At 32.5% G+C, this 10,875-nt stretch overlaps 1 protein-coding gene across 2 annotated transcripts in view; it reads right to left on the reverse strand.

Annotated features, from left to right (window-relative positions):
• KCNH5 (potassium voltage-gated channel subfamily H member 5) overlaps positions 1-10,875 on the reverse strand; it is a 346,402-nt gene that overhangs the window by 72,515 nt on the left and 263,012 nt on the right. The window lies entirely within an intron of this gene.

Genomic DNA, 10,875 nt, shown 5'->3' on the forward strand with positions numbered 1-10,875 from the left:
ACGAATTCATGTCTATGGAGTGAAAAGGGTATTCACCAGTCTTCTGAGGGCTTAGGCAACTGCAAATGTCAATGCAGGCAAAGTGGGCACATCATTTTGCTGGCAGCCCTTGCTCATTCTGGTCTTTGACTCCTAAAGATTGCTGAGGGCAACAGCTGAATTCAAGCTCAAGGCATCCTTTAGAAGAGCTAGGCTAGAGAGCTTTTATTGCTTCTAGTTTTCAGACAGGGCAATTAAAGACCCAGATTAAAATGGACATTATCATCACATCTAATCAGAGCATCATTGAGCAAGATGTGATTACAGAAGTTAGCACCACCCACTTTAAAGATGCATGTGCAAACTGCCTTAGAATCTTCACCCAACCCACTTGGTAAACTTATATTACATTCTTTATCATCAGAAATGTTTCTCTTTGATAAGCTTTCAATCCCTCAAGCTGAAGTCCAAGTTGATTTCTGCCCCATTAAATTACATTGAATACTGTTTTAATATAAAAGTTTTCTTTCCTGTACTAATTGCATTTTAACCTTTAAAAAATTACCTAATGCTTAAAATATTCCGATTTTTCCTTTTATTTGGGGCTCACAATCAATGAAAAGTTGGTTTCTTCTCTGTGTAGAAGCCCATCATTAATGTAAAAATCATTAATTAAATTATGCTTTCAGTATTCCTTCCTTTAACCATTCCTGATACTGTAGATATTATTTCACATACTTAAGCATCTCTGTGGGTTTTTTTTTTTTCATACTCCTTTGTACTCCTTTAGGCAGTATCAATCAACTCACCCACTTTCTGAAAAATCTCATCTTTGAGGGAAGGGATATCTAACCAACCATTAGAAGTAATTGGCACTTTTCCCCCACTTCAGTTGTTTTCCATAATAATGTAATGTTTTCTTTCATATATTAACTTTTAGTGACTTCTGACAACATTAGTCATTCAACAGGCACTTACTGAGTTTCTACTAAAGGACATGCCACTGCATTAAGCCTCAGGTACTAGAAGGATAAATAAGACAACTGCCTTTGCCTTGGAGGAGCTAACCATGAAGTAGGGGGAGGCAGGTGTATAAAGAGAGAATTATAATAAAATGAGGAAAATGTTATGACAGGGGATGGCCAGGGTGACATGGGAGCACGTGATGCCTAAAAGGCACTGCTTATGACTTAGACGTAGCATAAAAGATTAGGCTCAAGAGGACACAGGTCTGGGTGTAAATCTATCACTACCTCTGTAACCTAATGTATACAAAATCTATCACTATCTCTGTAAACTAAATTATTTAACCTCTCTAAACCTCATCTTGAAATGGGATGATAGTGCTTCTTCATAGGCTCATCACAGGAATTAAACAAAAGGACTTGACTTTAGCCCGGTTTAGCCTTGCACATAGCAAGGGCTGAAGAAATGCTAGCTTTTATTATTCTTATTGAACATAAGTAGTCTTACAAAATGTATTGTTGCTTTAGCTTGCTACCAAAGTAATTTGCTATTTTTCATTTTCCACCGCTGTCTGAATTCTACATCTTGGCTCTTTGATGAGATTCTAGGCAAATTAAGAAAATATTTCAGTATGAAACTGAAGATATTTCAAGCACTAGCTAATGTTATTTTTCTCAAGTTGAAAATAAAATTAGTGCCAGAAAGCAAAAAAGTAAAAATAATTTGAAAATATACACACATTAACATTATACTGAGTAGCTTAATGAGAAAATGGATCATTCTATTTCTATTCCATTTACCTTACAGGATTTTCATTGTTTTAGATTCATTTTGGTAATAGGCACTTTATGTCCTTTTAATTATTTCTTTCAGGATTCATGCTACTGAATGAACTCTTCCAATGTCAGCAATATTCTGTTTAGCGGCATATCAAAAGATTTTTATTATTTTAAGTGTATTTTTCCTTTCTTGTTTCACTTCGCTTATGACACTAACTCATTTATTATTTTGATTGTATATACTAAAGTCCAGAAGTCATAAAGTGACAAGTTAAAACTTAGTGTTAAAATAAACCAAAATCACACCCAGCTGTGTCTCCATCCCTAAATCGTGCACACGCTTGCATGGTGTACCTGTTATTGAAATATGAATATTATTTTTTCTGGAAATGAAGGCACTAGTAGGTATCTTAGGCAGACAAAATTTAGTTTCAAGTGATAAAATTATCTTTCAAGATGACTCTAGTAGCTGGTCCTTTAGTCCCAATTTCAATGTACCCTGCCTTGTATATCATATTTAATCTCTTGTGGGTAGGTTCCCTAATGAGTCTCAGAGTTGTAAACAAATGAAATTATACTTCAGTATAAAATATTTTGGATCAAAGAGACTTTTATTTGTCTCCAGAGTTGATTCTTTATCCCCACTTCATGTCGGGATATTTATAAATTTAAGTAGATTCTTAATTGAGACAGTAAGTTTTCTCTTTGGAAGAGCAATGGTTATATATAAGGAATCATTTTTAGAATTCTGAAACTAACTTGAAAAGACAAAGAATACCATGGTTTGGAAGAGAAAACTTTTTGAAATTATTTATGATAATAGTTCCATTAAATCCTAGGTGAAGATGTATCTTAACAGATATCCCTCAGACTCCAAAGATCTAAACTCAATAGTGCAACTGGAGAATATGAAAGTGATGGGGATTGACACGAATATGATCATGTTATCTCATTTTCTTAAAATTTCCAATGGCTTGCTTCCCCAGGTAAAGCCAAAGTCCTAACCAAGTATACAAGGCTCTTTATGACGGGAGCTACCTCCAGCCACATCCCTTACTATCTTCCTGCAACCCTGCATTCAGTCACACACTATTTCTCTCCTCTAAACTTGCCATACTGTCTCATGATCTGCCTTTGTATAAGCTGTTCCTTTTGACAGGCATATCCCATCAGCCCTTCTTTGCCTAGTCACCTCCGATTCATCCATCAATGAATACACAGACCATCCGTCTGTCTGCCAAAAATTCAATTTATACACAGCTCTTTCACAGAGTCTGGTATTTATAGAAGAGGAAAATAAAAGTAAGAGATATGATCTGTATTTTTTTTAAAAATAATAGCATACAATAGTAACATTTCAGCAGTAAAATCATTCTTTAGTTTTTTTAATGAAATATTACCTTATACCCAATATATAAACCTGACACAGGCAGAATTATGCTGGGTAAAGCTCTGATGGGAAGGCAGACTCCCAGGCAGGGCTCCACAAGGGCATATTCAGTCATTCATTTAACTTGTAGCCACTGAGTGCTGGTTTTGCACTAGTTACATGCTTGCTACTACACTGGCCCTCCAGATACATGAGCAAAAACTCTCATAGGATCTGCCCACCTTGAGCTTCCAGTCAGGAACAGCTTAAAAAATCACTGTTCCTAGTCCACTGCCTCATTTTACAGATAATACAAATATATAGCATAAAGGTTATGTGATTTACTCAAGGCCTCTCGATAAATTACTAGCAAAACCCAACACTCTTGAGCTCTGGGCTTTAAGCCATGCTCTTCAATGAAATTCAACCAGGAATAAAATATAATATCTGGCACTTTCTAAAACTTTCAAAAATATAAATGTTGATTTCTGAAAATCATTTAAGGTCCAATTAATCGAAATATAGTTTATTTATTAGGAAATTACTACTGTCACCACCACCACCACCACAGAACAGCCTAGATTTTTTTGCAAATTTGTTTCCATTTCTAAATGCTTTAATTTCTACTCCAATAAATGTATTGGGCTTTTGTCAAGTGGGAGAATAAAGACTCCCTCATAAAATAAAAAAAAAAAAAATTTCTTCTCCAATAAATGTATTGCATATTTTAGTGTATTCATTGACAAATTATTTATTTATCCTATTACTATTCGCCAAAAGGAAGTTTTAGTTTATCAATGATAAGGACCTACGCTAGATATTAGCGCAGAGTGAACATTTAATAAATGTCAATCCTCATCACTTTCATCCATTATGGTATTAGTAATTTAACAAAAGCTTAGAAGAAGTGTGAGCCTAAATACTTTAATTAGCGATCAAAGAGTTGAATCAAGATCCTCTAAGGAAATTGTTGATCAGAGAGAATTAAAAAAAAAGGTTTATCTTCTTTCTTATTTATTCTTCGAATATACTTAAAAATGTATTTTAACAATCATTATACAAAATATAGGAAATCAAAACACCATAAAGTAGAAAATAAAATTTATCCTTTATACGTATTTATATATTTATATCCATTTTCATAAAATTTGAATACATAAAGTTTTATTTCCTGCTATAATTATCCAGTATCATATTATAATCATTTTTAATGCCATGAACTACTGATTTAAAAATGTAATTTGAATCACTACATAATATTCCATCGTATAATTATAACACAATTTAACCACTGTATTATCATTGGATATTGAGATTTTTGGTTTTCCCTTTTATAAATCAAGTTATAACAAATACTCTGTACCTGTATCAGATTGTTTAAGGACTAATTTTTTTAGAAGTAAAATTAGTGGGTAAAATTTTAAAAATAAATAAAAATAAAACATTTTTAAGGCTCTTTCCAAATTATGTCCCAGAAAAGGTGTACCAAATTACACTCTAACCAGTAGTGTATGAGAGTATCTTATATGTTTTTAATAATCCCCTCTGAAATCTTCCATCTGCATTTGAAAGAGAAAAGGCAATTTTATGTGAAATAGAAATACATTTATATAGCATAATGAGACAGAAGGCTGGAGAGCTTTAGTCTTAGTGGAGGTAGTCTCTTACCACTACTCCCTGGTTCAGTGACCACAGACTGGTCACTTTTAATCAATCTGTAACAAATTTCTAATGTGAAAATGGAGATAATGAGGATAATTTTACTTTAAGTGCCCGAAACTAGTGAACTAAACAAGGCTCCTTCCTGAGGTCTCTTACTGCTTTAAAACAAATTATTATATTGATTATCTATAAAATTCTCTATCAGGAGTAATAAAATATCAGTCATTTTTAATAATAATTGATAAGTTAAGATGATTCCCCTGTTTTCTAAGACAAAGGAATAAATGCATTAATGACATTTCGATAGGCACTGAAGCTACCACTGACATTCTTCAAAATCACTGCTTCCTTTATGCAATTAAGTTATGCACTGCTAATTAGTCTCTCTTCACCAACCCAATTGAATTGGTATTAAGTTAGTGAAAATCCATGGAAAGAGTCAGGTGAGTGACATTTGCACATAAAACATTTTTACAATCTTTCTTAGGAATGAGGAGCTCAAAGACTGCCAACAAATGAAGTAGAGTTCTCTGCAGGAATTCAATTCTCATTCATTTTATGAGAACAAAAGAAAGCTCACCTTATTAAAAAAATAAAAAATGTATAACAAGGCAGCCATGTGGACCAAGGGAGAACAGCTGTCTGGATGTTAGTCTGCCAATTTGGGGGGATATCGAAACCTCCAAGGAATTAACCCAAGAATAATGCAATGAAATAAAACCAAAGCAAATTAACTTCCATTATTTAAAACTGAAAAGTCATATTTAGCAAGAGAAGACTGCTATAACCAGTGAGAGATTATAGGTTAAAATTCATGGATTTCACTTACAGAGATAAATTTCTTATAAATAGATTTCATGCACAAAAGTGAAGCTGAAGTTTTTTGTTTAAAAAATATAGAGAACCCATTCTACCATGTTTTTCATGGTCTTGGTTTGGTGGTAGTGTAATGAAAAACAAAAAAACAATTGTTACCACTTTTTAACTTCTTAAAGCTGCTGATGTTTTGGGCTACAAACATTTCAAAGTTAGGGCTCTAATAAAATTTAGACTTTCTATTGTTTTCTATTCTTAACTTTATGTCTGTACTTTTTAGTGTACATATATATGAATAAATAAGAATACCTTTCAATATGTGAAAATATTTTCTAAAATTAGAAATATATTTTAAAATGTATTTGATTAATTATCCAGAAGTACAGAAACAACATTGGAAACAATCTGGCCGTGATCTTTTTATAGTCACCCATGACAAATGAGGGTCCCAACTTCTTTAGAAGAACAAGTCCCTCTCATACACTGTGTATAGAAGCGAATCAATATTTCCATTACCTGGCTATATTGATAAAAGCTGAACATATATATGTACCCTAAGACCTAACAATTCTACTTCTAGGTATATGTCCACCAGAAATGTCTATATATGATCCAAACCACAAGACAAGCATGTTTGTAGCAGCACTATTCATAATAGTTCCAAACGAAAAATTACCCAAAGATCCATGAATATCAGTATAGAATATATTGTGGCATATTCATACAATGGATTGCTATTCAGCAACAAGAATGATTGTGATTATGAAAGCTTATGTCTAAACCTACTATTCTTCCAATAAAGAGAACTAAAATTCTTAAAGATATGTATCAGCTCTCTTTCAAATTATTTATGCAATACACACACACACTAGCTATAGAAAGCAAGGTAGTCAAAAGATATTCCTGAGTAGTAAATAAAGCCAAGCCAAAGATATGTGGGTTGATTATATTTATTTATATTACATCTAATTCCAAAAAGAATGAGGTCTGATTATATAAAAGGATTTATATATTTGTATATGTGCACACATATGTCCATATATGTGTGTGTGTGTGTGTGTGTGTGTGTGTGTATACGAATAGATAAAATCAAATATATATAAAATAACAGAAAGTTAAGTTGTCTTGAAAAGATTGGGAAATTACAAAGTAGAAGAAAAACTAAATGAGATAAAATGAAATACCGATATTTGAACAATTGAGATCACATCGAAACACTTTTTCATAACTCTATCACTTATATATAGATTTCAGATATGATGTGTGGCTATATATCAGTGTGCATATGTGTAAGATGACTACGTACTATAAAATCAGAAACCTTCAAAGAGCACCAAGCTCTTCCACTCACTCTCCCAATATGTTGACATTTATCAGACTAGACCCCTATCAATATGTTCTTATGAGTAAAGACTGTTATGTTATTACTTATAGTTGAAATAGGATAACATTATTAGACTGAGCTTTCTGGTAAATTAAACCCTTCACTATTAGCAAAGTGCCTCAGGCATTTAGTTCTCTGGGACCAGTGTAATAGATAAAAGAGTATAGTTATTTGAATATTTATATACTTAAGTATACTTAGTATACTTAAGTATACTTCTTAAGTATTCTATTGCAGTAATTCATATATAAGTAAGATATAACAACATATAGACTATAATAAATATAATAAAATGTAACATATTAATGAGTGTAATTTTAAAAGTTAAAAAAAATGAAAATAAAAGCCTTAGATTGAAAGAAGATATTTGTAATACATATAGCCTACAAATGAGTCATAGCCAAGATATATGAAAAACTCCTACAAATCAACAGAGAAAGAGCAGACAACTTTTTAACAAATTAGTCCATAATCTTAACGAAGTTTGCATCAATGCTGTTGATAAGATCCAAAAACAGAATTATGGATACTGTTAGTTATTTAACTGCTTACATAGTATATATGCTGCAATGGTGACTAAATTGTTTCAATATTTTAGGACCAAAAATAAGCTAACTTTTCCTATTTGCATGAGCCCATTTAGAAGCACAAGGGAATTATATATATTATTATTCTACTCATTAGTATTATAGTAATATAGTAATATAGTAATCTACTCATTAGTAATATATATATAATATAAAAAAAAGTATTCTACAATATCCTAGAAACCAAATTATCATCTTTTTGATACAGTACGTTGTGTTAACATTATTTAAAAGATTTTGGAGGACTTCTCATAGTTAAGAAGCTAGACAGTCAGTAACGCTATTCATAAATCAAATTTGTCAGAATTTTTATCATCCATAAAATAGCCATGAACACCAGAGTAAGTAAAAATTTCTATGAATAGGAGAAAAGACTGTCACAAAACATGTAGGATTTACATGTAACAGATGCCCTTAGACATCACTTAATGCTTCAAGGAACCTCACCAACGTCCCAGGTCCTGCAAACATGGTCTGGTTTCTGCCCATGGCAGAAGATTGATAGAAATTTTGCTGGAGGTGAGAGTGCTAATTATAAAGAAAAGCAATAGGTAAGAGTCTACTGCCAAAGAAATACTCAAAAAACTAAAATGAATGATGAATATATGGAAACCAAAATTTAAAACATAACACCACTTATACTTTATAAAATGAAATACTTTGGTATAAATTTAACGAACATGGACAAAATCAGTATCTTTAAAATTACAAAATGCTGGTGAAAGAAATCAAAGAATATCCAAATTAATGGACAAATATACCATTTTAATGAATCGAAAGACACAATATAGTAAATATGTCAGTTCTCACTGAATTTAATTATGAATTTAATGTAATTCCTATCGAAATCCTAGCAAGATTTTCTGTAGGCATGGATAAAGTTACTCTAAAATTTCTATAGAAAGGCATAGAATAGGCATAAAATTTCTAGAATAGCTAAGACTATTGAAAAAAAAAAAGTAGTAGGAATCACCCTACCCAATGTTAGACATATTGTATAGCTATAGTGAATAAGACAGTATAGTAGTGGCAGAGTAAAGATAGCCTTTTCAACAAATGGTGCTGGAGAAATTGAACATACATTGGCAAAACAAAATTTTAGCTAAACCTCACAACTTATATGATAATTCACTCAAAATATATTATGGATTTAAATATAAAATATAGGACTATAGAACTTGAAGAGAAAGACAAACTACAAACTGGAAAAAGTACTTGCAAATCACATATCCAACAAGAGATGAATATCCAAAATATATAACTCTCAAAACTCCACATTAAAAGAATCCAATTAGAATATAACTCAGCCATAAGAAGAGATGAAATACTGCCATTTGCGACAACCTGGATGGACCGCGAGATAATCATGCTAAGCGAAATAAGCCAGACTGAAAAACTTCAAAATCGCATGATATCACTTACATGTGGAATATAAACCTAAAGTAACAAATGAACAGGATAAACTGAGACTCAGGAACATAGACAATGGACTAGTGGTTACCAGAGGGTAGAGGGTGGGGGAGGAGGGAAGAGGTAGACAGGATAAAGGGGTTCAAATATAGGGGCATAGGGGTAGGGTGAAGTGGGTAAAGGGAATCAAATATATGGTAGCTGAAGGAAACTGGACTCTGGGTGGTAATCACACAATAAAATATATAGATGTCAAATTATAATGTACACCAAAAATTATATAATTGTATTAACCAACGTTACCCCCAATAAACTTAAAAAAAAAAAAAAAAGAATCCAAATAGAATATGGGCAAAATACACGAAACAGTGTTTCACTGAAGAGAATATATAGATGAAAAATAATCACAGGAAAATATGTTCAACATTATTAGCCTTAGGGAAACACAAATTAAACCCACAGTGTGATATCTCTACTCACCTAAAATGAAAAATAGTGATAACTCCAAATGATGTGAGAATGCAGAGAAACTAGATTGCTCATGTATTGGATATACAAATTGTACATCTACTCTGGAAAAAGAGTTATGACACCGTTTTACAAAACTAAACATGCACTTACCATATGACCCAGTAATTGCACTCTTGGGCATTTATCCCAGAGAAATGAAAATTTATGTTAACACAAAAAAAACCTACACATGAATGATTTTAGCTGCCCTATTTGTAATAGCCCCAAACTAGAAACAATATAAATTTCCTTGGTTGGGTAATGGTTAGACAAACTGTAGTACATCTATGCCATGGCATACTACTCAGCAATAAAAAGAAACAAACTAGATATAGCTCTAGGGAATTATGCTCAATGAAAAAGCTAATCTCAAAAATTTGCATAATTGTATTATATAACATTATTGAAATGACAAAATTTTAAAAAATATATCCCTCTCTATCCCTTTAGGATTTAGGAAGGTAGGTGAAGAGGGTGGTGGCTGTGGCAGTAGATGAGTCACGTAAGGGATCCTGGTGATGGAATTGTTCTGTAACTTGACTAATGGTGGTTACATAAATCTACACTTCTGATAGAATTGTTTGGTGTAAAATGAAACACACACACAAAGACAAAGACAGAGACAGAGAGAAGAATACATGTAAAAATGGTGAAATTTGAATATAGTAGATGATTTGTATCAGTGCTAAATGTCAAATTCCCAACTGTGAGAGAAACTGGGTGAAGAGTATGTAGACTCTCTGTATTCATTCTTACAACTGCATGTGAATCTACAATTATCTCAAAATTAAAGTTTTTTAAAAAGCTAAAATTTTACATTACCAAAACCTAAAAATATTGTACCTCCATTTTGAGGGAGGGACAACAGTCCCCTCCAAACAACCAGAGCCCCTAGTACATCGACTAAGAACAGGGTATTGCATTCAGTGCCATTAACACACTTTTATTAAGTGTTACAGTGCATAAAGCCAAAAGTCCCACAATTGGAGAACTGTCTGTATGCTCTGGATTTACAGGTGCCAGTTTGACAGTAAGATTAGCTGAATCTCATTGGGGACAACTGCAGTCTGTCCCTCTGCTCCAGGGTAGACTGGAAGCCAAACCTCTGACATGAGGCATTAACCTCTAGCACTAAGCCAAGGGCTTTGGCTCAAAAAATTTTGCTCTGGGAAATCTACCTTTAACCTCATAATTTATAACAGAGCCCTCCATAAAATGTTCCTGTTTCATCTTCTTAAATGCCCAGAACACTTCAAAACTGTATTGAAAATTTCATTTAGACAAAGAGTTTGTTTGGCCTTGGTGATATTTTTTTAACTGAACAAAATCTTTATACTATTATTTCCCTTTAATGAATCCTTTCTTTATATTATGTTTGCAAATTTTATCTAACAAACTGAAGCATCAGTATCA

The sequence above is a fragment of the Pteropus alecto genome, unplaced genomic scaffold (genome assembly GCF_000325575.1).
Source record: "Pteropus alecto unplaced genomic scaffold, ASM32557v1 scaffold276, whole genome shotgun sequence".
Lineage (NCBI taxonomy): Eukaryota > Metazoa > Chordata > Mammalia > Chiroptera > Pteropodidae > Pteropus > Pteropus alecto.